General features: G+C 42.0%; 1 protein-coding gene across 1 annotated transcript in view; it reads right to left on the bottom strand.

Annotated features, from left to right (window-relative positions):
- SERTAD2 (SERTA domain containing 2) overlaps positions 1-1,790 on the bottom strand; it is a 123,122-nt gene extending 121,332 nt beyond the window's left edge. Inside the window, exon 1 of the mRNA XM_032291954.1 lies at positions 976-1,790. The gene's annotated coding sequence lies outside the window, so the exon portion shown is untranslated. The remainder of the gene's footprint in view (positions 1-975) is intronic.
- Between the last annotated feature and the right edge of the window lie 22,407 nt (positions 1,791-24,197).

Below are 24,197 nucleotides of genomic sequence, written 5' to 3'. Positions count from 1 at the left end.
TAAAACAGCTGAATTCTAAAAAGCAACCTCAGAAGCCAATTCTGAGCAACTATTTCTCATAGTTTTTACTTTTATTTCAAAAAAAAGATGTATACGGCAACAACCTCATAAAGCACATATGGACAGGTATTTGTACTTCTGAACTATGGACAACCAAGAAACCAAATTAAAATTTTACAAAATTCTGTACTATGACATTGCTGAACAAGCAATCAAGTACACAAAAGATGGATATCAAAAGAGAAATAATCCATATTTCTTCACATCCTTCACATACTCCACTGTGTCCAGTGACTGAGAAATTTAAAACTCTGTGTTGTAATGCCTCCCTGGAACAGAGATGAGCTGAAGGTGAAGTGTCAAGCTTGGATTTCCATCTAACCTCGCTTTCCTCCAACAGGTTCAAAGACTTCATAACCTTTGATAAGGACTTGGTATTTTTTCAATAGGGAACCCATAAAACTATCTTCAAATGAAAACACTAAGCAATGCCATTTGACAGTACCTGTCTTTCCCTCTCTATCGCTGCTTTATTGCCACGCATTCGAATTAAAAATGCCTTTTGCTTTGCCTTTATTGAATAAAAGTTTAACTTTGAATTAGAAGAAAATATACCCATCGCCCCTTTTACGCTTTTTGCAGGTGATAGAGTCTATCAGATCACATTGGTGGCTATCACTGCTCACTAAGCATCCTAAAGACAGAAAGCATGCCATTACCAAATGTTTTATAAGCTCTATAATGCCCCGATGGTGGAAGTCTGGCAATACCTAGAAATACAGCAAGGCTGGTGAATAAGGAGTTGAGGGGCGGGGGAAGCGGGAGCGAGGGAGGGAGGAAAGGAGGGAGTCGACACCTTAAATCCACGCCGGACTGGGAACCTCCAGCCCACAGCCTGATCCCTGCCCTCCCCAACAGTGGACCGGTCACCACATTTTTCCAGATCCTCCCCACCCAACCCAGCACAGCACTCACCCTTCTGCGAAGTCGGCACCCGGTCCAGCTCCGAGACGGGTCAGGATGGCAGCGAGGGAGGGGATGTCTGGGCTGTGGGCGGGGGGTGTCTGTGCGTCACTCGAGTGCAGGACGGTGAGTTCGAGGGGTGGGAGCGCAGAGGAGCGGGGAAATCAAGTCACAGCCGAAAAGGGAGGAGGAGAAACGGAGGGGTGAGGTGATGGAGCGTCCCTTCCCTAAATAAACCCACCGGCCCCTACGAGCCCTGCCCCAGGGAGGGAGAATAATATCAGGGGAAATAATAGACCGACCAATAAATCTCTAAAACGTCGAGGAGCGAGGAACAGACTTTAATTTAAAGGGAGGAAAATTGAGCGAGGGCTGGAGGGGAGACAGAGGGAAGTGGCTCTGGGTCTATCCCATGCCTTTGCAGTCCCCAAGCAGAGGAGGAGGCTGGCTGAGGGGAAGTTGCAGCGGCTCCCGAGGAGGAGGAGGAGAAGAAGGAGGAGGAGGAGGAGGAGGATGTTACACCGTAACAAGTACAGACAGACAGCCATGGATCAGAGGGGCGCTGCAAGCCGGAGCAGGGGCGGCCGCGGCGGGGCGAGCGGCGGCGGGCGGCAGCAACGCCTGCTCGGCTCTCTCAAGACATTTAATTGGATTGATGGGTTGTGCAGTGACTCACAGACTTTACAGAGTCGTACAGCAGTCCCCGCCCAGCTGGACAGGGGAGATGCGGCGGGGACGGGCGGGGTAAGAGGGCAGAGGGAGAGCCGGGCTGGGAGGCGGCGACGGGAGGGTGCGGCGCTGAAGGGGCAGGAGCAGAGCGGAGCGACCCAATGGCGAGGCCCGCCGTTCCGACGGGCGTGGGCCTCGACCTATGGCGGCGCGGCTCGTTAAGTGGCTGGCTGCGCCCCTGGCCCAATGAGTCTTCTAAGGACACTGCCGCGAGCAGGGCGGGGGCAGTGAGTGGGGGGTGGGGAGAGGTGGGTGGACGTTAAAATGGGGGGTGGAGGGAAGGAGGAGGCGCCCGAGACCGGCGGAGTCTCTCGGCCCTCTTCGCCAGAAGTGCGCCTTCTGCCAATCAAAGCGCCTCGCGGGAGTGATGGACGCGAGCGTGTGGCCAATGGGGAGGAGAGAGCTTCCGCAGCCGGCCAGAGGAGAAGGAGCGGGCGGGCCCGACCTCCCCCTCCCCGCCAGCGCCTAGCCAGGCCCGCCTTCCCCTCCCGCGCGGCTCGGGTCAGTCACGCAAATAACAGTGTGAGGGCCGGGGCCGCGCGGGAGGGGCGGCGGCCCGCTGCTGGCTGCGTGACAGCGATAGGGACTGGCTATGCTGCCTACTCCGAGCCGGCAGGAGGAGGCGGTGGCGGAGGCTGGCTCCTTACTCAGTGTGCAGGCGGCTGCTGCTGCTGCTGCTCAGCCTCTGCCTAGCGCTGCCGGGGAGCCCCTGCGGTCAAACCCCACTCCTGGCGGACAGCCGTATTTGGAGTGAATCAGATCACGCAGTGCCCACTCTTGGAGGCGGCTCCGGGGGAAGTCCGGCGGGTCTGTGCGCTGGGATCTGAGGAGGCTGGAAGCCGGAGGCGGGAGGCTTGGCCGTCACATTTGCCCCCTTGCTTCCTCGCCTGTTTTCTGGGAAAGTCAGGGTAGGGTGTGGGCAGGTCGAAACAGCTCCAGAATACGTCCCGTTTCTTTACTGAGTTTCTGGAAAAGGCACTTCTTAACCTGGTATGAGCGAAGCTGTAAATGCAGTCTTCCTCCAGCCCTCCCTCCCTTCCGCACCGCTCGCTTTTGCTCCCACTTTCTCACCTTGAACCCTGACGACAGTGCTCCGGAGCACCCACTACTAGATCTCCCTGCTGATTCCCAGGATCTATGGCTTTTTCTCAGTTTCTTGGCTATTGTCCAGCAATCATTTTACAGACCTTAACTCTTTCTACACCCTTGTACTTGAAAATACTGTAACTGTAACCACCAATAAACCTGATTGGAGATGTTCGCTAAAGCAAATACACTGGCAAGAACCCACCTTCTTCCGCACAGGTGCATTTCTGCACGTTATTTGAGACTTAAAGACAATGGTTTCCTGTGAAGAAACTAAGGAAAGGCAAAGCAGGCATTGTGTCTCTATTCAAATTAACTTAGAATACCAGACATCCACTTTCCTCAAAGGAGTCATCTGGTGAAACCTAAGATTAATTTAGGTTTGGAGTCTTGAAGTGAGCGAGATCTTTATATATGTGTGTGTGTGTATTTGAAATCTATATGTATACTTGATTTACATTTCAAATATATATATGAAATTGAAACCCTCTGTGGTCTGGAATTCAGAAGAGAGATACTAAGTGAACGCAAAGGTTTACTTTGATCATACTGGGGTCTTCCTTGATTATTGTCATTTTAGGATACAGATCCTTCCTCTGTCCCTGTTAAGACATATAGCCTGACACCTCTCATCTCTTTCCTTTCTGATTTTAGCCCTACTCCATGATTTCTTTCAGCAGTCCTGAGTCCACTTATAAAAATGAGCTGTACCACAAACCGCTTGCAGTACACAGCTTATGTATGTGTTGCCTCTCAGTATGCTGAAACGCCTTTGGAATTCCACAGTGCAGGAAGGCCGGTGTCCTCACCCTAAGACATGATTTGCAAAAAGTGGACAGTGTTCCCTTAGCCAGATCACCCTGTGATAAGCGAAACCAATTAGATCCCTTGTGTGGGAAAAATTCACTTCTTTTCCAAAGTGGGTTATTGAACTGCATTTAAGAATGTGCTGGCCAGGCATAGTGGCTCATGCCTGTAATCCCAGCACTTTGGGAGGCCAAGGCGGGTGGATCATCTGAGGTCAAGAGTTCGAGACCAGCCTTGTCAACTTGGTGAAACCTTGTCTCTACTAAAAATACAGAAATTAGCTGGGCATGGTGGGCCTGTAGTCCCAGCTACTTGGGAGGCTGAGGCAGAAGAATCAATTGAACCCGGAAGGCAGAGGCAGCAGTGAGCCGAGATGGTGCCACTGCACTCCAGCCTGGTGACAGAACAAGGCTTCATCTCAAAAATAAAATAAAATAAAATAAAACAATTAGCTGGGCGTGGTGGCATGAACCTGTAGTACCAACTACTCAGGGAGGCTAAGGCAGGAGAATCACTTGTACCCAGGAGGCAGAGGTTGCAGTGAGACAAGATGGCACAACTACATTCCAGCCTGGGTGACAGAGGGAGACGCCATCTTTAAAAAAAAAACAGAAAAGAAAAAAGAATGTGCTACTGATACATCTTAGAAGCCCCTTTCTTATTTCCTCCACTGTGAGATAGTTGATCAGAGTATTATTTTACATATGAATAACCCTGAAGAAGATTTTGAATATTCCTCATACACTAGAATGTAGTATGTAGTATGTAGTGGAGTAGACATACACTAGTATCTCTCAGAGGAGCTGCAAATACCTAGGGTTAGCATCTTGTAGCAGAAGTTGTACCTTTCTCAGTTGTTACTGGCATGCCTCCAGGCCCCACCATGTGCCTTACAATTCTGTGATCTCCCTATTCCAGTGTTTCTTAAAGGGAAGATCCACCCAAATTCCTAAGTCTGCTGAAACCTATCGAGTTATCATCTCTGTAGGCTCTACCTGGACATCTGCTTATTAAACAAATATCCCAGGTGACCTGAATAAATATTAAAATACTAAAATAAATATTTGATTTGAGAACCCTTGTTTATTCCTTCTTTTTGAAAATTTGAGAACCCCTGTTTATTTCTCCCTTTCCTCCTCTTCCTTTCTTACATGTATCTATTTCCTTTCTCCCATAATTTTCTATTTCTCATTTTTGTGATCATTTCCCCTTCTACACTGTTTGTACACAGGCCTTGGGTGGAAGGGGTTATCCCTAAAAAAGAGGATGAAGCTGGCCAATAGTCTTCCATAAATGACGTGGGCATACTTCATAGCTACAGCACTGAGAAGTATGGGCAAGTCAAATAAAAATCATATATGCCTTTAAAAAAAATCATTGTAATTGATGTGGTATATGAATTGTAATATGTGAGAAGTTTACTAGTTTATGATCTCAACATACACAGAGACAGAATTTTTTCTATGTGGGAACATTTCAAAATGCAAATTTCACAATTATAGTGTTACTGTCATTTTTCTTCCAAACAGTGAGATGTACTAGTGATGTACTGGTAGTGTACTAGCAATGTAGTCATGATGTACTAGTAGTGTACTAGTGATGTACTAAGGCTGTGATGGTTATTGAAAAGATAAGTACTATATGAGATTTTTGGTGTCTCAAATGGCTTACCATCTATTTGAGAGGCTCAAAAGTATACACATGCAACCAACATTGAAATAGGAACCTGGGAAAATATGTAGGGAGACCTTAAGTGTGTTTGTCAGAGTTAAGCAGAAGAATTTGGTTCATTTCTGTCTAGTTTTCCTCTTGCTTATCTCTACTTTCTATTCTGTTGTGATTAGGTGTTACATGTCTTTTTTAAAATCTGAAAAAAAAGGCAAGCAGTATGTGATAATAAAAGATTTCCTTTTTATTGTTTGTTATTTATATATTTATATGATTGTAGCTGATCTTCTCAATTAGAATTTAAGCTCCTTATAAACAGAGAATGTATACTACCCACGTAGACCAGGAAGCAAAAGCAAATCCTTTATCAAGGATAAAGGATTCCACCCAGACCTCATAGAATTTCTACATATAAAGCCTACGCAAACATGCGCTCACAATCCAAATTACAAAATAAATGAAGTAAAAGGCCATTGTGAGCAAGACAAAGTACAGGAAAAAAATTTCTTTTTAAACCTACACAGCCAAATTAGATTCTAAATCTGAAAAACAAAACCCATCAGGAAAAGAAGAGGACCATTTCACAAGAACACAGATGCAAAAATTATAGATAAAATATTAGCAAACTAAATCCAACATGCTTACTACAGTGAACTAGGAGAAACCTTAAAACATATTTCCCTGTCTTTAGAATGCATTTATCTGACTAGCCATCTATCTAGTCATCTATCATGAAAACATCATAAATCAGGTAATGTTTATGCCAGAAATTCAAGTATGATTTAACATCAGAAAACCTATCAATATAATCCATCTCTAAAGACTAAGAGAAAGCATTTGGGAGAGTATATCACTTATTAATGATAAAAACTTTTATAAGATTAGGAATAGAAGAAAATTAACTTTATAAAGGACCAAAATGTACAGCAAGTACATTACTTAATGGATTAACTTTAAACACATACCACATAAGTGTGGGATCAAGATAATGTTGCCTCTACTATGTAATATGACACTGAAAGTCCAGGCTAACAGAATCATTTTTGTTGTTGTTGTTTGTTTGTTTGTTGAGATGGAGTCTCACTCTGTCACCAGGCTCGAGTTCTGGAGTGCAGTGGCACGATCTCGGCTCACTGCAACCTCTGCCTCCCGGGCTCAAGCGATTCTCCTGCCTCAGCCTTCTGAGTAGCTGGGATTACAGGCACGTGCCACCACGCCAAGCTAATTTTTGTCTTTTTAGTAGAGACAGGGTTTCACCATTTTGGTCAGGCTGATCTGGAACTCCTGACGTTGTGATCCACCTGCCTTGGCTTCCCAAAATGCTGGGATTACAGGCATGAGCCACCACACCCGGCCAGAATAGTTTTTAAAAGAGGAGAAAATTAAATATAAGAATTAGAAGGAAGGAAACAAAATTAGGGTTGTTGGCAGTAATATGATCAACCACATAAAGCAACCAATAGAAACAGCAAGCTGTTAGGAAATAAGATTTCAGCAAGGTAACAGAGATGTTGTTCTCCCTTTCTTCCATAATACTAGTTTTTTTAGCAAGGCACAGGGCCAATCAGAATAAAAACAACATTTGCCAGCCTCCCTCGCAGCTAAGTATTGTCATGTCTCAGGCAATGGGTTGCAAGCAGAAGTAGTCCATACATCCTTATAGGGAGAAAGTGTGCCTTCATCCTCTTTCTTGTCATGTGGAATGCAGACATAATGGCTGGGGCTTTAGCAGTCATCTTAGACCATGAGCTAACCTTGGACAAGGAAGCCCCACATGGCAGAACAACAAGACAGAAGACACCTGCTATAGCAGTACCAGCCCTGAAGTATCTACCCACCAATCTTCTTGAATTTCTTGAAATTTTTCATGAATTTCCATCTCATCATGACACTTTTATTTTAGTTTGTGTTTGTGTATTTGCATTACTTGTAGTCAAATCTAACCCCAACTAATACAGCAAGAATCCCAAATAGAAAATCAATTCATGCCCCTGCATGTTGGCTCATGCCTATAATCTCAGCACTTTGGGAGGCTAAGGCAGGTGGATCACCTGAGGTCAGGAGTTAAAGACCATACTGGCCAACGTGATGAAAAACCCCATCTCTACTAAAAATATAAAAATTAGCCAGGTGTGGTTTTGCATGCCTGAGTCACAGCTACTCAGGAGGCTGAGGTATGAGAATCACTTGAACCTGGGAGATGGAGGTTGCAGTGAGCCAAGATCACACACCTGCATTCCAGCCTGGGTAACTTGCTCTCAAAAAAGAAAAAGAAAAGCAATTCATGGAAATCAAAAGTATTCATTCACACTCACACTAACAAACTAGAAAATAAGATACTATTTATAAAAACAACAAAATTATAAAGTATCCAGGCACTAACATATTTAACTCTATTAAAGGAATTCAAAGGAAACCCAAATAGAGGTATATATAATGTTTATAGATAAGATGATGTTACATTATTAAGATCTCAATTATCTCTCTAAATGTGTTTATAAATTCAATGCAACCCAAACTTACAGCAAGATTTGAGGAATTTAAACTTATTCTAAAAGGCACAAAGAAGACTAAATTTCTTATAACTTGGTCATTTTTTATAGTAGCAGACATATAGAACCATGGAACAGAATAGAGAACTCAGAAACAACCCATTAATATATGAGAACCTGGTAACACCACAAATCCATGAGGAAATCATGTTGAGTTAGTCAGCTATTGCTTGCTATAATAATAATATTATATAACAGATAATCCCAACTTACCAGTAGCTTATGGCAGTCATTTATTTTTCTCCCTTATGGCTCTGTATAAGAACTGAGATTCAGCTGATCTCACCTGGGCTCCTTAAGACTTGGTTGGGTTCAGCTGAATTCAGTTGGACTTGGCTCCAGGATGCAGGTCAGGTTCAAGTCTTCACCACTTGTCTCATTCTTGCAATAACAGAAGCTCAAGAGGTCAAGCCGAATCATTCAAACACACTGAACACTTCTGCTCTCATCATATCCACCAATATTCCGTTGGCCAAACAAGTCATATGGCCAAGTTGAACAACAATAGTGGAAGGTACTGCAAAACTGCATGCCAAAGGGCACAAGTGTATAACTGTACAGCCAGGAGCACATGAAGTATCGGGAACAATAATCCAATCTACCACAGAGATTTGATTTCACAGATAATGTTGGGGAAATTGGTTCACTGTGAAAAAAATATAAAATTAAACCCATATCTCATACCATATGCAAAGGTGAGCGCTACATTAACAACAACAAAAAACTAAAAGTAAAAGGTAAAACTATAAGACTAATAGAAATTAAAAATAGAAAAATAGCTTTGTAAATCTTAGGGTAGAAAAAAAAGAAGAGCATTTAAACAAGACTCAAAGCATAAACTTTAAAATCAAAAGAGTAATGACATCAAAATTTTAAACTGTCTGTTCAACAAAAAACATCATAGACAAGTTTAGAGAAAGTTGATAGATTGGAAGATATTTTCAAAGGCTAAAACCAACAAAAGATTAATATCTAGAATATACAGTATTAAGAATTCTTGCAAATCACTGAGAAAAAAAAATGCAATAGAAAAATAGCCAAAGGATATGAACAGGCGAATCTATAGAAGAGAAACTTGAGAGACTAACAAATAGATGAAGAGATATCCAACCTCACTGATAACCAGATAAATATACATTAAAACACCAAAACATTTATTGACATCTATTAAATAGGCAAAGATGTGAAAGTTGAATAATATCAAGTGTTGCCTAGGATAGGAAGAGATTTGAATCCTTATGCTTGCTATTGGGAGCTAAGTCCTGCTACAATCATCTTAGCGTATTAACTAACAATACTTAATGAAATATAGAATGTAGTAGAATGTGTTTTTCCTAATGACCCAGCAGTTCCACTCCGAGGAATGTGCACGCTTAAGAAGCTCTTGCACAAGTCCATAAGTGATCGCAGTTGAGGTGTTCATCACAGCAGTGCTTGAGCTAGCCAGATATTGGAGACAACCTTGGTATAAACATCACCAGCACAATGAGTAAGTAGATGTAATGGATGCCATGGAACAACACGCAGCTGTTGGAATTAAGGTACTAAGTGTACATTTTGAAACATGGATACATTTTTTAAATGTATTATGAATTTTTTAAAAAAGGTAAACAGGACAAGATCAGGTAAGTCCCAAGCCTTTGGATGTCTTTCATTATAGGGTACATCTTTGTGTTTTTCATTTCTGCAGTTAGCTGGGACACTTTGAGGGAAGGCTAAGGTAGGCATTGTTACAATTCACTTCTGACAAATATTTTCTTCCAGTTCTCACATGAGGTTGAGGCAGATTTTCAGGCAGTCTCCAGGACCCCACAGTTTCTACCCTCATGGCACCCACCATCACCTTCCTGCTCCTCTTTTGCATGTTTAAATGGCATTTATCGATTATATGTCTTCTTCCCAGGCTGGGTGCAAGATGATTGATGGCTGTTGAGGAGTGGGCCACAGACCGAGATATAGAAAACAGTCCTGCTACTCTGCTGCTTGTATCTTCTCACATCCCCACTTCCAAGTTAAAAACACCCAAATAGTCCCGGATTTTTAAAAGTTGTAAGACTGATCTAAACGTATGTTTACTTATGTATCTTTGTACGCATCTTAATGTGCTATCAGTTCTAGTAATAGCCATAAGGATAAAACAATAACAGTGATTGTGATATCAACTTTGTGTCAATAAGCAAGCAGTAGGCACAAAGGCCATTTAGAGTTGAAAGGCATGAGATGAAAAAAGAGAATTAGCTGAAGAAATTTAGCTTAAATATCAGAAATAGCTCCCTGAAATCAGGAATGATGAACAAATAGAGTTACCAAAAGGTTGGGGATACATGGATAGTTTCCTGGAAAAAAAATTTCAGGGTTTTCTAGCTAAAGACAGGGAATGAATGACACGGTTCTTGGAGTTTCTCCCAGCCCTGTTAGGTTATGAGCCCTCCAGTAGGCATGTTAAAAACAAAATCGTTTCCCACAAAAGTAAGCTCAGAATAACCCGTGCTCAAATTATGCTGCTTTAAAAGCCAGTCTCTGCCTGAAGCTTTTCTCATGGCTATTACCAGCATACTAAATTCTGACTCTTAGAAGTGGCTAAGATTTCATGGCCCTTAAACTCCCATAGGCAGGAGCTTTCCTGAGCTCAGGTAGGGAGCTCTACAGAAGGCCCCTGATGTAAGGCCCAGCTGCTCACACCCTTTCCTGGTGGACTAGCAGCAGCTGCAGGCAATTCTCCAGCAAGCTTTGGGTACCTGAATCCTGCAGAAGCTGGAATATGATCCCGTGAGGATGACTGTTCTTGGGATCGCATGTCTTATGATTCTCACTTAGGGTCTGTAACACTCATCACTAGCTCCCAATATTGTGGCCTTAATGTTAGCTTGCATCTGTTTCATAAATCTAACCCTAAAAGGTCTAATGATTTATCCAACTACAGTTTCTGTAACTCCTAGGAGCTGTTGATCAGTCATTCCATATTTGTTCAATAATTGCTTACTAAGTACCAGGGAGTCTTGGGAGATGTATTTGGAAAAGTAAACGGAGTCCAAATTATAGAGCATTAGATGCCTGGTTAAGAGTTTCAATTTATGGGATAAGACAATAGGGACCCTCTGATGGTGTTTCAGAACTGGAGAAACACAATGAAGAGTGTTTTAAATTTAATTGAACAGGGTGGGCACGGTGGCTTATGCCTGTAATCCTAGCACTTTGGTAGGCTGAGGCAGGCAGACCACTTGAGGTCAAGAGTTCGAAACCAGCCTGGCCAACATGCTGAAACCCTATCTCTAGTTAAAAATACAAACAAATGAACTGGGCTTGGTGGTAGGTGCCTGTAGTCCCAGCTACTCGGGAGGCTGAGGCAGGAGAATTGCTTGAACCCAGGAGGTTAAGGTTGCAGTGAGATGAGATGGTGCCACTGCACTCCTGCTTGGGCAACAGAGCGAGACTCCGTCTCAAAAGAAAAAAAAAATTAATTCAACAAACACTTGTTGAGGAAAGGGACAAACAGCTATTAGGTCCTTATTACAAGAAACAAGGAAAGCACTGTGGTAAACCCAGGAGGAAGAAAAAAGACCTTGCCTTCAAGGAATGTATAGTCGTTAGATTTTGTTCTGTTTTTGTTTTTAACATGGGGGGTAGTGTTTTGAGGTATTAACCAATGTGGCTTTCCTGCATTTCCTATACCCCAGTCCATTTTCTTGGGATACAGATGTAGCACAGCAGAGATTTAGAAACAAAGAAAAGAATCAGTTCTCAATTTATGCTTTTCAAAGTGAACTTTAAGAACTCACAGCAGAGACAATAGTTTTAAAGAAAAAGCCTGGGTTTTCATAAGTTACAATGCAACATAAATGACAGATTTGGAAGCAGGATGAGCTACATAATTTGTGGAGCTCAGAAATAAAAAGGGCTGTTAAAGTACAAGAATATTATAAAGATTTTCTCTTTCTTCTACAGTGTGTCTTTGAACTTATGGTATGGGTTTTTTTCATTTATTTAATGTCATTTTAAGTAAACAGAAATGGAAAATTTATTAGCTTGAATTTTACTGTTACAGAGTTTCACTCTTGTTGCCCAGGTTGGAATGCAATGGTGTGATCTTGGCTCACCGCAGGCTCTGGCTCCCGGGTTCAAGCAATTCTGCTGCTTCAGCCTCCTGAGTAGCTGGGATTACAGGCATGTGCCACCATGCCTGGCTAATTTTGTTTTTTTTTTTTTTTTTATTTTGTATTTTTAGTAGAGGCAGGGTTTCTCCATTTTGGTCAGGCTGGTCTCAAGCTCCTGACCTCAGGTGATTCTCCTGCCTTGGCCTCCCACAGTGCTGGGATTACAGGTATGTGTCACCGTGCCCGGCCAAGAGCATTTACTTCATATGTGGAATCACTGAAATTATCCAGTTGGTTCATATTTCATAGTTTGTACATGCATACGTATTTTGTTCTTACCAGAACATTGGGAACACTGGACAACCAGCTCAACTGCTTTTATTCCTTGATATGTAAGCATCCTACCAACACTCTATCTTTAACTTAGTGAGCAAGGAAGGGCTGAAAGAAAAAAGAACTATACATTGCCCAGTATATCCCATTCCTTCTATGTCTCATGTTCAGCATATGTGATTAGCTAATACAGGGAAATATAACAAGTAAGAAAGGATATATAATCCATTTCCCTGGTCATTCACATTTTTTGGAATGCCATTGCCTTTTTTTCTGCATTCAAAACAAGTTCTGGTTTGAATGGAAAAAGTGGCCTTTCAGGGCTGTCAGCACCCCCACTTATCAATCAAAGATGAAACAGACATCTCACTGAACCTCCAAGCGCTGTGAGACAACCAGAATTCTGTGCTTATGGGGCAGCAAGACATGGCAGATATACAGCTGATGAATATCTCTTCTGCTCATGCACCATTGTCTCTCAGCAGATATCACCAACAAATCATTGGTTCAAAAGTAAAATCAAGACTTTCAAGACAGCACAGCAGCATATTAAACCAAACTGGGGCCCTTCTGAGTGTGAGGCCCTGAACAACTGCAAAGATGGCACATCTGTGATGCTAGCCATGTTTGGAAGAACACATGAAGAGCCAGGCTACTCAGCTGCAGACAAGATAAGATGCTCTGGACTGAGGGTGGGGAAGAAGCCGGGGGCTTCAGATATGAATGTGTCTTGAAAAGTGGGGTTCTGAGTCATGATCTTGTGTTCAATACTCCTATCTATCCAACAGGTCATGCCCCAGAAACCCCTGGGAGGTTGGAAAATGAAACCAGGAAAGAGCTCTGTACCTTGTTTCTAAGGCTTTATATAATCCATTGAAACCTTGGGAAATATAAAAAATCCCAAGAAAATAATTTAACTATCTATTTATAATCCTACTGTTCAGAGAGTCCTACAGAGAGAGTCACTGTTAAAATTTTGGTTCATAAGTGATCTGAAATATATTTGTACAGAATTTGTAAATGTAATAATATATGGTAATCATTTCTTATAATATTGCATATGCTTCTAGAAGATGATTTTTAATTCAACGTTGCTTTTTAAGGTGAATATTTGGTGGTGGTTTGTTCAGTGAATTCTGGAGGAAACAATCTGACAAAAGAAAGCCTGGTCAGGAGAGAAATGCAAGAATCCAAGAGGAGAGCTATGGAGGTTTGCAATGGAAAGAGGAAGGAAAGGACTGGATGGGGCTTAAAAATATAGTGAAAAAAGCAAGTCACCAGAGCTTCTATCTATATATAGTTCAAAAGCAGACAAAATTAAACACCACATTATTCAGTAATACATACATAGGCAGTAAAACTACACAGAAAGATGAAATCCAGGATGACAGCTCCTGAGGTGAGGCAAATGTGTTCAGAAATGGGTTCATAGTGGCTTCTAAGGGGCAGTAACGTTCTATTTCTTAAGCTGGGTGGTAGACACATGAGTGTCAATTCATGATTATCTTTTAAACCGTACACTTTCATTTAATATACTCTTTTGTATACATGATATAATATAGGCCTATATATCTTAGGCCAATTCCAAAAGATAAGGTTTTTCCCAGCCTCAGTCTCTGTATCATGAGGTTTTGCCAGACAGGTTGTAGAAACTGAGGCTCTTCTGGGAAAACACCCAACTTCTTCACCACCCACAGAATTTAATCTTGTTGCTCTTAAGTAGCTGACTGCAGTATATTCATCTGAAAGGTTATGTCTGAGCTGAGACCAGCACCAATGCAGGAATCACTAGAATATAGATATGCAGATGTGCATGGATACACAGCAGACCAGACCATGCATGGCCAGGACTGGAAAAGCTTTCTGCTCTGAAAGTGTCTTCCTTGTAGCACAAGCAGGAGGCACATAGCATGCTTTTCCAGCTTCAGGACAGCCACCCCAAACCAAATCTAGGATGTGGAAGGGGAGGAGTAGCTGCCAAGTATGTTATAAAGTCCACTTTGGGCCATAGCACATCTGCAGTATCCTCAAGGACAGGTACGTAGTGATCTCGCCTTTCCTGTATCCCAACTGAGTAGAAATGCTACATGAGACACTCTCAGCAGTTTTACAAACATTTCTTATTCTAATATACATATTTTATTCTAATATATGAATATTGCATATTCACATATATATGTATTATATATATATATAAAATCACTGACACCTAAAAGCCATGATTACTACTTAGAGCAAAGCTTAGCTAAAGTAGAGGGCAAAGGTAGCCTAAATTAATGTTTTTAGAAGATTTCAAAAAAAAATGGCCCCTATAAATGGTATAGTTGGTGCATAGAGAGAGTACAAATCATGAAAGTGTTTCACATTGGTGGAAAGTTTGCACAGGGATTTTGTGGTTCTTAAGAAAGTGGATTATAGGCAGTGAGCAGCCCTACTATATAACCCTAGACACAATTTGTGACCCAAGAGACTATTGTAAATCTCTCCCCATTCCAATAATTAATCTATTTTGAGCTCTTCTTATCTGCCAGGCTCTGGTAAAGTGCTCTGTGTACATTAGCTCATATATAGGTACACTCAAAATATTTCCATTTATTAAAAGATATCCCTCCTCCTTTTCTTCTTGTCTTCATCAAAATCTTCATCACAGGGCATTAATGCTGGGTCCTCTGAAGGAAAACCACCCTGAGAGCAATAATCTTGCACCCTTTCCTAATGTACTGCAGAGTAACAACACTAACTTAAATAAACGTATGTAAGAAACACCTATAATGAAACTGAAAACAAATCATTTGGCTTATTTCTGGCATGACCCCTGTAGTGTGCAACCCTACTCTATGTCAATGCCTGTGTTTTTTCACATTTGTAGCAGAGGCAAAAGCACTCTGTACACATTACCTCACTGGAATATTTTGGAATCTAACTACTTGATCTCTAGCACAGAAAGCCATTGTAAGAAATGTGATTTCTGATAAACAGGTCTTTGTTTTAAGATACACTCTGGGGCAGCACAAAATTGATGTTGTAAATTTCTTTACATAATTATTTTATAACGGATACTCAGTAGACTTTTAACTCTGCCATTATTTCCATTTATAACATGCCACAAGAATAGAGGAAAGAATATGAGCAACAGAATGCTTTTTAAAATGCTGATAACACAAGTCTACCAACCTTTGAGCAAAGCATTTCTATGGTGATTCATAGATCAGGTCCAGCTAGGTTGAGAGTGCTAAGAAAGAACAGTATGGAGCTTCCTCAAAAAAATTAAAAACAGAACTACCATATGATCCAGCAATCCCACTACTAGATATATACCCAAATAAAGGACATCAGTATCTCAGTGAGATATCTGCACTCCCAGGTTTATTGCAGCACTATTCACAATAGCCAAAATTTGGAAGCAACCTGAGTGTCCATCAACAGATGAATGGATAAAGAAAATGTACATATACACAATGGAGAAGTATTCAGCCATAAAAAAGAATGAGATCCTGTCGTTGTCGACAACATGGATGGAACTGGAAGACATTGTGTTAAGTGAAATAAGCCGAAGAAAGAAAGACAAACTTCATATGTTCTCACTCATTTATGGGATCTAAAAGTTAAAACAATTGAACTCATGGAAATAGAGTAGAATGATGGTTATCAGAGGTTGGGAAAGGTAGTTGGGGATGGGTGAAGTGGGGCTGGTTAATGGGTATGAAAATATGGTTAGAATGAATAAGATCTGTTATTTGATAGCACTACAGGATGATCACAGCCAACAATAATTTATTGCACATTTAAAAATAACTAAAAGAGTGTAGTTGGAATGTTTCTTTTAGTATAAACTAAAAGAAAGTTACGTGCTTGAGGTACACCCTATTTACCCTCATGTGATTAGTATGTATTATATGCCTGTATCAAAATATCTCATGTACTCCATAAAGATATACACCGACGATGTACCCATAACAAAATGTTAGAAAGCATGCTGAGGATGAAAGATTAGCTTTTGGTTGTTTCCTGGTAAACTTCTCTAAAATAATAATCCCAAAACAGAACTTCTACAAATATTGAGTGCCTAGTATGTGCCCTGAGGCCCCCACAGTCAAGCCAAAGAAGAAACTGAAGATTTCCCTCCAAAGATTAACTCACCTAAAAATTAAAAAGAGATGTACCATATTTGCCTATATTTAGGAAAAAAAATTCAGTGTATTTTTAGTTTAAAAAAATTTTAATAGATGATGCATACTTATGGAACAAAATTCCAAGATACAAAAGGATAGATCATAGAAAATAATTTTCTCTCCCATCCTAGCCTCTCAGTTACCTCCCAGAAGGCAAACATTGTTACCAGTTTCATATATATAATTTGAATATATACACAAGTTCATATATACATGTATATTTATTTTTCTAATGTAAATCGTAGTTGTTTATATTGTTTCTGCACCTTTCTTATTTCACTTAACAATATCTTGGAGATATTTCCCTATCAGTACAAAAAGGGATTGCTTTAATCTTCTTCATTATATAGATGTACCATGATTGTGGGCCATTAATATTGTTTCTACCCTTTTGCTAGTACACACATTGCAACAACCAATGACTTCACATGTGGGTACTGCATCTGTAGCATAAACTTCTAGAAATGAAATGACTGGGTCCAAGGTTAAATGCAATTGCCAAATTGTCTTTCATGAGGGTACTACCTACCATCAAATGGGTGTTTTATAATGCACTGTAACAATTGTCACGGTGGTTGTTCTTTTTTCTTCTTCTTTTTTTTTCTTTTTCTCACTGTGATTGTTCTTTAAGTATTTATACAGTGCTAGGGCACAGTACTCTCCTCAGCAAAACCATGTAATAATACTGTTTTTACAGGCAGCCCCCACTTCATAGACTAGGTGTTAGCAAGAACTGTACATTGTATGCTGCTCTACTTGAATTTTGTGGTCATAGAATAATTGATATGGTAACCAAGCTGTGGTTTAGCTAGGCTTTTAAAAACAAACCTATATCTATGTATGTATATCCAATCCTTTTTCTTAATAAATCTAAACGTCAGTCGACTCTGGAGTATATGGAGTTTAGAAAGTGAAACTGACTAGAAACCAAGATGAAAGATAATCAGGCTTCTTCTTCAGTGCTGACTGCAGCAGAACAAACAGATTATAAGAAATAAATTATTGTTAAAAAAAATTCCCTGTTTTAATTACTGCAAATGTTAACGTGACTAGGTAAGAATTATTTTTAAACACCTACAATTTCACGGTTAGCGTACAGCTGAAAGCACAAAGTCAGTATCCAAAAGTCACAATTAAAAAAAAACAAAAAACACTAAGACAAACTTTGCTTTTGTTTGAAATGTGCAATAATTTTCCTTTACATGCTCTCTCTTCCTGAATAAATTCTACTTTTAGAATTGCTAGGGTTCCGCAGATACAGAAAGCCAGCTAGAAACATCCCTTCCCTGAATTCGTTGGGTTTAAGTCTTATCCAGCTTGAGCGAACTCTTGGCGAATATTTAATGAACTCACAAGAGACGAATTTGACATATTTAGAAGGGTTGTAAAATCAAGTCGTGTAGGTTTTGAAGCTTTAGAAAACTGAGGAATTCCTTGAGCCAGAAAGAAATTATTAGACCTCAGATTAATACTTGGAATTACAAAGGGATGCACAAAATTGAATTCTTCCTGATCATTGTGTATTTCCATCTCCCATTCTAGGTAGGATTTTTTCGTTCACGATGAAGGGAAGGAGAGGAAGGGCTAGGTCTGCGGTCGGAGGAGTGTCTATAAATAGAAGGTGAAGTGTTCTAATACCGACAGGGTGCGTCATAGCGTCCCTCCCCCGAGCCGAAAGTGCTCAGGGAGCCTGCGGGAGTCACTGCGCGGCACCGGGACGCCCGCCCGGCTTCCAGCTCCCCGCCCTGGCCCGCGCCTGGCTCCCTCCCAGGAGCAGGAGACCGGCGGGTAGGGGCAGGGGACCCGGTCCCCTGCCGAACCCGAGCCCGGGGTTGCGATAGACCCCACTCCGGGATCACGGTCTTCAGCGGAGGGGCGGGGCGCGAAGGACCGAGGCGCCCCTGCTCGGGTGGCAGCCGATCGCTGCCGCCCACATCCCCCGGCTGCCTCCCCCGTCCGGTCCCACCCTCCTCCCTGCCCGCGAAGGGAGAACAATAACCCCGAGCGCGCCTGGGAAGCGGAGACACTCAGGCGGGCAGACAATGCAAGAGAGATGCGAGGGGGCGGCCTCAGCGCACCACGCGTTCCCGCGGGTGTCCCAGCCGCGCCCGAGGGCTCGGCCTGGGGTGCGCGGGCCGCGGGGGCGCAGTAAGAGGCCACGTGGAAGATAATTTAGGTCCCTTGAAATCTAAAATCTCACAGCGTCTGTTAAGGCCGGGGAGAATTTCCTCTAGTCTACATAGAACATCAGCAGTTGGTTAAAATACACACAGACATGTGTGTATTTGGGTCCTTTTCTATTTTGGATCTGAATCTCTAAAGTTTCTTTTGGAATTTCCATAAGCCTGTCTTTTTGTAAACAGATTGTTCTGGGATTCCCCCACCCCGACTCCTGTCTTACTCTGCTTGTTCTTCCAGCTTGACCCTATCTAGGTATCCCTTCCTCTCTCCCTCCTTCCCTCTCTCTCTACACACGTATGTTTTCCCCACTTTGCACCTCTTTTTGTGTGTGTGTGTGTGTGTGTGTGTGTGTGCTGTAATTCTTTCTCCCTTCTGATCGGCGTTTTTGTTGGGTTCTTCTGTCCTTTTCAAAGTGCTAGTTTTATTTCCATCCTTCTCGTAATTAGTTTCCTCTAATTCATTTCCTCTTTTTTTTTTTTCTTTTTCTGTCACAAGTAACTGTATCTGCATGATTTTTTTTCTTCCTACCTCCATAAGTTCTATCCCTTTAAGGACTCAAGCGTTCCTTGGGTGGTGGGGGGTGATGGTGGTGGGGGGAACAAGAGAATTTCATTGCATTTTATCTGAGGGAAATAATGTGTTGTAGTTTCACTTTCAGGGAGCCAGGGATACTGGGATTTTATACTCATATGTGGGTCAAGCCATCTTAGCTGAATAAATCACAAGCCTCTGTAATGTCTAGGGTGCTTGGGTGCTTGCTTACAATAAAAAGCCATGCAGGAAAAGCGGGGGTAAAACTATTTTCAAATTAGGTCTCTAAAAAGGGATTTTACAACATCTGCTTATTCTTATTATTATTTAGAGATGGGATCTCACTCTGTTGCCTGGGCAGTTCTCTAACACCTGACCTCAAGGGATTCTCCTAACTGGGCCTCCCAAAGTGCTGCGATTACAAGTATGAGCCAGCATGCCAGCCTCCGCTCATCTTAAAGCAAAATTTTGGTTATACAATATGTAAAGTAAGGAGACTGGCATCTTTCATTCACCCATGAAGTGCCATCTCCTTGGTCTTCTTTTTTGCATTTGTCCTCATCTGCAGAATGTCTGGCCACTTTGCTCTTTCCTCTGACTGTGGCTTAGAGTACAAAGTACAACCCTTTATCAACCAAGCAAATCAGAAATAGCACCTAGACTTGGGACCTGAGAAAAAAATCAGGCAAAAGAATGGTTAACATTCTAACAAAAAGCATACCTTTTTGTGGCTAAAATATTTGGAGCTAAGAATGGAGGTGAGTCGCCCTGGGGTGAGGGGGTGAGGTAGGAGTAGGGGTTGTGCAATTATGATAAATATCTAGGAGGTAGTTCTCTTTGCCAGGGCTGACCCTCAGGTTAGGCGGGGCCTGGACATAGCATAGATCACGTTTCTCTGCAAGCGATACCAGATGGAAATGATGTGGTACAGCCATGACAGAAAAACCAACAAGCAGCAGCAACCACAACATGCAGAGATGAGGAAGAGTCGCCCAGCTGAGAAGAGGGGAGTGCAGGGTAACTGACAGGTTTGTCTTTGTGGGCACCAGCTGTGGATCAGAGGCCCTTCCTTCATCTTGCCTCCACTTCTGCCTGCCTGAGTACCAAACCTGCTTTCTGCCAGCCAGGACCTAGATGGAAGGGGGATCAAGAACAAGCCATAGGTCATGAGCACTCCTAGTCCCACATGCCAGCCTCACACTCTTCAAAACACTGTAAATATTTGGGGGTCCAAAGGTCAGGTTCTAGCCAGCAGGATTAAGACTCTAAAACAATAATCATATTGTAACACTATTGAAATTTATTTTATGCTACGTACTCTGCTATGTGCTTTAACACAATATCTCATTTAATCTATGTGCTTTAATCTCAGTATCTCATTTAGTAACAAAAGGGCTTTGAGATATATATTAATACTCATATTTTACACATGAGAAAAACCAAAGCACAGAGTAGTGATTAAAGATGCCTTTGCTCACAAGGCTAATAAGCAATAGACCAAGACTCCAACCCTTGTCTAGCTCCAAAGCCTGTAATTGGAACCCTTCTGAACAAGGAGGAGATAAAAGCTGTTCCTAACCACAAGGACCTAAAAACTCATCCTCCAGTGAGGGACAATTGCAGTAGCGTTCTCTTGTTTATCACTTAGGGGCCCAGGTCTGTGTTTACAGAGGTCTACAGTTCTGCAAAGAGAGCACTATGACAATCACCTTTGCCCCTTTGGAACTAGATTCAGGTCCTTTTAAGGAGAACCTGTAAACCTGAAAGAGTAAGGCTTTCTGGAGAGGACCCTAAACTGTCCTAAACTGTGCGGTCAAGTTTGGGGAGCAAAGCCTTTATCCGCATGGAGCAGGAGAGTTGGTCCTTCCAGCAGCAAGAGGGCATTACCAGGAGCAGTTGCGGCAGGTGGCAGCAGCAGCTGTCAGCACTGATGAGGCAGGCCCCAAGCACGGTGCTGCAGCTTGGGCAATGGTGGCAAAAGATCAGGATGGGGAGCAGTACAGTTGTAGTGGGAAGGGCTTTGATCAGAGACAGCTTGGCCACAGCCCCAGAGATGAGCCAACACTTAGGTCAGCAGACATTGGAGGAGTCCCAGACCCTACCAGGCTGAGTGCAGGCAGCCACAGGCTGGAGGCGTTTGTCTAGAAAAGAACAGTAGAATTGCAGTACTTAAGAGCAAGGACTCTGGAGCCAGCCTGCCTGCATTCACACCCTGTCCATCCATTCCCCACTCTGTGACCTTAGACAAGTTCATTAACCTCTCTATGCCTCAGTTTTCTTATCTGCAAAATGGAGGTAACAATGCCACTAATACCTCCCTCGTAGGGCTGTTGTTAAGAGCTAAATGAGGGAAGACTCACAAAGGACCTTCTTGGGCACATCGTAAGTCCTCTCTCAGTGTAAGGTGTTCTTATGATAATTATTCAGCAGAAACAGGCTGAGCCCCCTGGAACTGACAGCGGAGGAGGGCAACAGGGAAAATCCCACTTGGGATGTCCACTCCCCCAGTAAGAAAATAAAGCAAAACCAGATAACAGAAAGACTGGTAGAGTTGGAACTCCAGCAAAAGCCTAGGTAGAAATTTAAGCATAGCGTAAGACCCTAATTTCTCCCCACCACTCCACCTTAGCCCCTGCCTTTTCTGTGCTGAAGGCCCTGAAATGCAGATGCCACAGAATGAACAGCAGTGTGGGGAGTAAGCCAAGCATTAGATTAAGTGCCAGAAGAGTTGGGTTGAAGTACAGGTTGTACGCTTGAGTAAGTCACTTAACTTTGTTGAGCTTAAATTTCCATATTTGTGAAATGAGTTAGGGTGAACTTTCCGGTTGGGGACAGGTCTTCCCATCATCTTTCCCTTCTGGAAACGTTTTTTCTCCAGCTCCCAACTATTGGGAGTACCATTTTCTTACATGACTCCATCCCCTGGCCACAGTTGATTGGTCCATGAGTGGGCACCTGACACAGTCTGGGCCAATCAGAGCCCTTTCCTGGGATTTTTTTGTTTTGTTTTGGACTGGTACTGAGAGAAATCAGCACCTCTGTGGTGGTGAGTCTGTGAAAGTAGGTAGAGTGAGGCTCAGGACCATTTGGCAGCCCTGTTTTCACCCTGTGAAGTCTAAGAAGCAAACATGCAGTGAAAAACAGAGACAAGAAATAGGTCCTTCTGGTGGCATTTGTATCAGGTGTTTCTGAGACCCACCGGTACCCTTGCCTTGCCTGCAGTTAAGTGGGACACTCAGATGTCCTTCCAATTGAGTCGCCCCTTTTGCCTAAGCTGGATCAAGTCCATTTTCTGTCACTTGCAAAACCCTGATTGATACACACTAGTTTATTTCTATGATACCTTTAACTCTAAATGTCTATGATTTATATAAAAAACTAATGAATGGTGCTCAGATAGAACTATGTCTCCAAATTGTGGATATTCATGTGGAATAATCAAAGGTTTTTAAAAAAGCTCTCGTTTAACTCACTTAAAAGGGTAGATTAGGTGGAAGATGATATCTAGCCTTTTGTTATATATAAATGAAAGAAATAAATAGGTCAAGAGCTGGTGTTTTGGTGAACTGTGAGGAAATCAGCCATTAAGTTATAAAAATTGATTTCAAAACTGTTGATGTGGTGACCTGGTTTTGAAATTGAATTCATTTTTTTCCTGTGACCAGTGTAACACAAGAGGAGATTAGTAACTTTGGCTTGATGAAGACCAATAATTTAGAAAGGCTGGGTCACAATGTGGGTATTTTGGACTAACTTACCTACTTTGACTGTCTACACTACATAATTAGTAATGAGTGAGTGAAATCTTTCTTTTGATTTAAATAGATAATGTAAATAGCTAGCTAAGTCTCCCACTTCTAGTTTCTACATCTATCCATCTGTCTGTGTATTATTAAAAATAACTTACATTTTAGGTTTGGGTAAGTAATTTTTATTTAGGCTTCTTGAGCATTTATGGATTTCAATATGTAAAATTTTACATTTTTCGCATGGTAAAATACTCAGTTATCTGATAACAATACACTTTTCTATTTCATTTTTTAATCCTAAAAATGAGCCCCCCAAACCTTTCTATTTCTAATGACCTCTTCTCAATATTAAATTTGAAATGTGTGCACATGTGTCTATCCTTATATCTGTGATTGTGTCTCAATCTTTTCATTCTACTATAGTAAATTCTTGGTAATTAGTGGTAGTGGGGAATGGTGCTTTCATAGATAATATTAATTGAAATCCATAGAAAATTATGAATTCTCTTTTTGCTGTTATTGTGATTTTAATCTCCTCCTGGCGGAGGGGGTACTTTAAACCAGAGTTGGCATGTGTAGTAGAAAAATTAGTTATTTTAAGTTTCACCCACTCTTGGTCTACTTTTCCTAGTGGATGACCTCCCAAGATGTAAAACTGTAGGTAAGTGAGAAGCAGGAAGAGGCAGGGGAGGCTGGAGATTGTATATACCACTAGTGAGATGTTAATACTTTTGAATAACAAAATATTGGTGATGTGTGCTAAAGCCAGGGTATAGTGGCATCTGTTGACTGGCCACAGACTACCCAGATACCCATTTGGAGCAGCGCAGAAACCCAGCTATCCACATCATCCTTACTTACAAGTCGGAGCCCATTTTGCTGTAACTACTTTCACTTTCTTTCCACTTAATAACTCTTGAATAATTCTTCCAGTCTAGGAATTCCTAACCAGCAGCCAGCAGTTCTCAGTGGTCTACCCTATATACAGTACAACAACCCTGTCCGTCTCTACTTTGCCCATCGCCGTTCTCCACCTTGAAATGCTCAGGGACCTTCTCACTCTGCTCTAATGTCCATCCTGTCTTGGCCACAAAGTGTCTTGCTCAGTTGACTATTTCTTGCCTTACATCTTGGTACCATTTCATTACAGAAGACCATCAGAGGATATGTTTTCTAGGAGACAGCCCATGGGTAGGGCCTGAGCAAAGAGCTCTTCTGGACTCATGGTTGATCTTGGCTTTTAATCTTCTTTTCCTCTGATTACTGTGTATGACTACAGGTGCCAATAAGTTGTGTCTGTCCTTGGTACAGTTCCTGCTTTTGCCCAGGACA

This window comes from Sapajus apella, unplaced genomic scaffold (assembly GCF_009761245.1).
Source record: "Sapajus apella isolate SASKATOON/1434 unplaced genomic scaffold, GSC_monkey_1.0 scaffold26, whole genome shotgun sequence".
In the NCBI taxonomy this organism is placed as follows: domain Eukaryota; kingdom Metazoa; phylum Chordata; class Mammalia; order Primates; family Cebidae; genus Sapajus; species Sapajus apella.
The sequence above is the reverse complement of the archived record's forward strand: the minus strand, read 5'-3'. Positions and strand labels throughout refer to the sequence as shown.